Here is a 6148-nt window from a genome sequence, read left to right on the forward strand (position 1 = left end):
TAAAGGAGAGGATATTCCTGAATCTTGTTAAACGATTTGTATTACCACAGCAGAGCATTCCCATGTTGCCTTAACCCTACCGTACACCCTGATAGTTTTATGTTCTGCACAGGAAAAATGCTAAATAATGTAGTCTGAAACGAGTGGAGAGCTATGGAGCTCTGGTTTACCAAGCTACAGCTGCATGCTGTACTTGGGGTATGAATAAGTGGACGGGTTAGCTTGATAACAGCTGAAATTTATAGGCAATCCAGAGGGTCTGGCAACTTGCGGCCGAATTCGCTTAATAGAATTGCAGCAGGACAAAGGCTTAAAGCCACCGCCACTAACTGAATGTCTAAGCCAACGAAAAATAGAGTGCCAAACCGTGAAGTTCAAGTTGAAGAGCAGGAAAAGTAGAAGGAGTAGAAGCTTTCAGCAAGTTGAATTTGTATTTATGATGACATTAAATTGCCGCCACAAAAAGGAAGAAAAAACAACGAAGGAAAAGGGCTAAGAGGAGAACTGGTAACCAGGCCAAGATAAATAAGAAAACAAAAACCACTCACAGCTGCGTAGATTGAAGATCCCCCCGGCCATCCTTTAGAAAAAAGGCGAAAAACTTTTCCACTAGCCAGGATTCCGATGGCGGTCAACTGGAGACCCAGACAGGACAGCCAGGACACTTAGCAAAAATTTCCTTTTCTCATTTCAGTTTTTTTTTTTTTGCGCGACTTATTTTCTTATTCATGTTTACTATTTTATTGTGGCCCCAAAGGCAAGAGCCGGCCGAAGCGGAAAACTTAGCGTTAAATTACTGCGAACTCTCGAGGGCATAAAACCGAAAATGGAAATTTATGTCCCAATTGCATTTTCGGGTTTTCCCTCCCTTTTGCCCTCGTTATCATCTATCTTTATCTTCCTTTTTACAAAGAAAGTTTGCTCGAGCTGATTATTGGTTTTCCTCTTCACGAGTTCAACCTCCTTTCGGCCTATTACCATTCCACTCATTTCCGCTTTAAACTGCCAGCTTCCGTGTTCCCGCCTAATTGTATTAAATTTGCATTAAAATTGTAAAATTTCCTCAATTTTCCTGCATTAACAGGCCACAAAAACAGATTCTGGACCCAATGAAAAATTTACATAAGTACATGAGGAAAACGCTGTAAAACACTTAGCCCGATGGTTTTCGCCAGGGTGGGGTGGACGCGAGGGCAGCTCATTAAGCCGTGCGGCATATTAAAAGGTAATTTGATACTTTATTGACTGTGAACTCTGTGTGGGAGGACCTCTAATAGAATACCACTTTAATATGAATTTTCACTAAGGTCATTTATCATTTTGGTTGACATCTCTGAAGCTACGGCGGACATTCTATCACCTTCGTTGTAGACATGGTATTAATGCCAAACTTTAAAGCAAACTCAGCCTAAAGTTGAAATTCTTAAAAAGCAATTTGCAACTGGCCAACGAAATGAGATCAAGCCAAATCAAAGATGAAATCTCCACTGAACTTAAAATGAGACTGGCTCTGAGAGGCAGAAACGTTGCCGGCAAATTGATTGCCGTTGGGAAATCGACAATTTCTGATTAAAATATGTAAATTTCTGGCGGCAAAAATTGAGCATGAGATTCGAGCTTCTCAAAGGGGAATGATTACAGAAATGGAACAAATTCCAAGAGCAGTGCACAAATTATGAGAAATCAGAAAACGAGAAATGGCAACCAAGGCAGCAGGAGCAGCAGCAGCAGCGGCATCCTTTAAGGATTTTCCACAATTTTCCTGTACTTTCGCGTTGTCCATTTGCTATCTGCCATCTCAATTGGTATCCTATCATCGAGAGCCCATCTAAAAGTCCTTTCAGCTGCTTCTCCTCCTTTGATTGGCATCCGCGGTTTCTTGAGCGGATCAACGCAATGGCAAAACAAACTGTCTCCCTCTTTTCTATTCAACCAACAAGTCATAGTCCTTGGCAGAGTGTTTTTCCTTCGACAAATGATTCAAGCAAAACCAAAATAAAGGGGTGAAACCGCAATAAAAACTCGGTTATGGCTGGAAAATAAAAAAGGAGACGGATTGGTTAGCGATTGCAATTGAATTCAAATTCCTTCATCCTACTTCAAAGTCAAGATGAAAACGAGACGAGAAACTCCGGCGAGGATTGAGCTCCATCTCCAGTCCCAGCTTCAAGTGAGTTTTCATGCACATCCTTATTCCTGTTTATCCTGTTAAGCTCGTTTGCCACGGCGCCAGTCAAGTGGAGTTTTCCACCTCCTGCATCCCCTTCTCAGGGCTTTCTTTCTTTCTTTTCTTACCCCATTTGAGGGGGCGTGGCACAAGGACATTCGATGCTGCGATTCAGTCTTTTTTAGCCCTGCCTTGCTGTTGGGTTTAAATATTTTATTGATGTCATTTGGACAATTCTCCTCCAGTGCTCACTTGGATGCCTCAGTTCAGATCTCTTTCCCCACTTCACTGGCTGAATGTTTTATTGCTGGCTTGTTGATATTTTTATCATTCCTCCGCTTTCACTTCCGTCTCCATCCGACTTTCCACTTAATGCGCTCTAAGTGTTGTCCTTCGATTGTTATCCCCAACGTCTATTGTTGTGGCTCAAATGCTGAAATCAAATCAAATTTGATACGGCTCATTTGTGGCAATTACAAGGGAATGAAGGGAAGTTGGCTTATTCAAATCTGGGTTGAGTGTTATCTGGGCCAAAGTTTGTGGTTTGACCAATAAAGAAAATATTTATCTCTTCAATTTTATGGAGATATTTTTCGTATTTTCTTTCCTTATTGTTTCCGATTAATGGGAAATGTACTTCCCTGCCATTCCACATATTTGAACTTATTTTGTTCTTCCTCTGTAATAAAGAACTCTTCCTGAGAAGACCAAAAGTATGGCAAGGATGTTCCACAAAAACTTTCTTCCACTGGCATATGTTGGCCCCCCCTCACCCTCGCTTATGTAATATATAGAGAGTATGTAAGGAAATATCTCTGTTGTTAGGCTCGCGAGGCATGCACAAAGACATTTTGGCCCCAGCTCGCGTTTTGCGGCCTAAAAAGTATGCAGTCGCAGCTGCATTCATTTTCCACCAGATTCCGTGGATTTTTCGAAAGTTTTCAACAATGGAGAGCGAATAAAAAGACCCCGCAGCCAATGCAATGGGTTAATAATGGAATGGGAATGTCATTTCTTTAAGTATTTCAACATATTTCGCCTCAAAGCCATAATTTCCAGTTTATTTGGAATTTAAACTTAATTCCAGTTCATCTGTTATGTTACTTATTTTGTTTTATTGAGTTTATTAACTTTACATTAATGCAATGCCTCTTGCATTGCGCGGAAATTGTTTTGAATACTTCATTTCAGCAGTTTTCGTTGGAAAATTCATCGTTCTTGCCATCATTCTTGGCGAAAACTTTGTCCAAACAGATTGCAATTGCGAAAGCGGAGAAGGCAAATAACCAGGAAAAAATAGCAAAAATAATTTCCCTTTTATGCAGATGAGTCCTGCAGTTCGCAGTGTCCGTTTTTGTAATGAAATTGACATCTTGTGTCGCGATTTCAAGCTGATTTCCTTTTTGTTCCGCTCTGTTATGTTCTTTTAGCATTTCGAATTTCCTCATCAAGCATTTGGGATTCTCCACAAAAACTACTTTTTCCTTTTTGGGTTAAAAGCAACATTTAATATCCTTTCTCTTCCTTTTTTTCTTTCATACTGTTTCTCAATTCAATTTCCGCATTTGCTGGGCTTCCTTTTGCCTCAGAAAGAGACTGAAATATGGAACTGAAACATATATTAAAGAGCTTACTAACTTTTTAAACTAATTAACACTAAATCAAATGCTTTTTTTCGGTCAATTCACTTTCGAAATCCGTATTTTTCTCTATAATTTATATTAATTAATCAGTTATCATATTTTGTATAATATTTTCATTATTATTACCTTGAATTCGACGTTGTATTCAACTATATAATCGATATCCGGAGGCGACAATAATTTGTAAGCCTCAGTAAACCATTATCATGATCGTCCACATCCGATGGGATGCCTCATTAACCATGGCAGCGCGGGTTGCACTTTCAAATGATTAAAAACCGTAATGAAAAATGCATGCTAAAGTTTGGTGCGTTTGTGTCATTGAAATTCAAGTGAGACACCGCCATCCGCCCCCCCTCAAACCCACAATCCCTGCTGTTAAACCCTCAGACATCACACGTCCGCATAATAATTAAATTGAATATGGCAATTTTACGCAATTTCACTTGTTTTTATGCCTTTACGAGGGGGTATTATGATTTGGCTGTGACATTTGGTAGGAAAAAGTATTTTATGTATTTTTGTAGAATTTCTTTCTGTAAGTTAAATACCAAAAACTTTAATACTTTTTATACACCAGGTACCAAGAGCCATCTGGCGAGGGATATGGGAACGACGTAGATGATGGCTGGAACGATGATTGTTCGAGAAGAGTTGTCAACGAAAAGAAGTAAGACATGAAGACGATTTAATTTTAATAATATTATTTAAACATATTAAGTAACATAATGTTAACATCAGTGTAATTAAATAAAACCCCAAATAGATATTTTTTCGCTTCGATGACTGTCGAGAAAACTCAAATTGTATAAGCATTTAAAGGGTATACAAGACTTCGACCTCCCAAAACCCCTTCCTTTATAACATCGTTGTTATGGTTGCTGTAGTTTTTCTCTTTGGAATGGGTATTAAAAATGGATACAATAAAATTGCATAACGAATAAAATGCGGTCAGAATGAATTGGTCTTCCTGGCCTTCCTCCTTGCTAGATCGGGGGGAAAAAAAAAAAAAAATATTACCAGGTTAATTGTTTATTAATGTTTTCCAGGGCCTCGTTTTTTTTTTTTTTTATTATTGGTTGGTGTTTATTTTTGTTAATATTAATGTTTGGTGTTGTTTGCGTGGCGATTGTTTAATTTGGTTGCTAATTAAGCATTTAACACATCATTCTTGTTGTTCGCCGATGCATATCATTTTTATTTCAATTTGCTCACATTCATTACTTGCCGTGACGCTCTCTCCCTCTCCACTTCTGAATGCCATTGAGTTGGTTGGTTTATTTGTCTTTTTTCGGGATTTTTATTTAATTTAATGCCTCAGTTACAACTCATTTTATATGCTTAAATACATGTTACATAAGTGTATGCGTGTGTTCCTTTGTATATACCAAGTCTATAATTGTATATAATGTTATATATCCATATATATATATATATATATATATATCTTTGTGTCCATAGCTCTGCGTTCAATCCAAATATATTTTTCTCATCATTCAACATGGTTGCCTGCTTCTAGTTTAATTTGTTTTTAAAGCAACACAATTTTAATTTCGTATTATTTTAGCTTAAATGTTTAACATTTCGTTTAAACTTTACATTTATGTTAATCCGCTAGTTACATCGTAATTAAATTGTTGGTTTTTGATGACCGAAAGAGATTTTATCTGATGAGCTGGTGTGTAAATATTTAATGAACTGAATTAAAATGGGGATTGCTAAGCGAATTATTGAAGTTATAAAATGATAAACAGATTATAAAGGTGATACTTTGGGTGTTATAGTTTAGTATTCTGATTGAAAGGTTTAATAAGGTTTAAACTAAATCAAAACTCTGTGAAATCTCTTCCCAAACTCAACTTTTTCTATATCTTACTTATAAGTTTAACCAGTTTTTAAGCTTACTTAAACAATTTCCATGATCGATATGTGTGTGGTGGCTTAATTTTCTAGATTTAATTTGCATTTCAGCTTGCAATCCTTAAGGCATATGCATAATAATATAGTTAAGTGTCTGTTAATCTATATGCAAGTGTGAGTCAGCAGCGTTTAACGCACGAATATATAAAGATGTGTTATGGTATATAGATCGTGGTATACTATATATATATATTATGTGGTAACTATGAAACGTTCTCAGTTTGAAGCACAGCATGGAAAGCAAAATGAAATTGCATTTACCCTTTGGTTGGTTTATCTTACAACCTAGACATAGATGGTGATTATGACTCTATATAGATATAGATTTGTGTCTGATGGCGTTACATATACATACTATATATATATATATATGTTGACCAAGATCAAGCCTGGTCTGTCACATATATATATACTTTTT

The sequence above is a fragment of the Drosophila eugracilis genome, unplaced genomic scaffold, assembly GCF_018153835.1.
Source record: "Drosophila eugracilis isolate 14026-0451.02 unplaced genomic scaffold, ASM1815383v1 contig_353, whole genome shotgun sequence".
NCBI classification, from domain to species: domain Eukaryota; kingdom Metazoa; phylum Arthropoda; class Insecta; order Diptera; family Drosophilidae; genus Drosophila; species Drosophila eugracilis.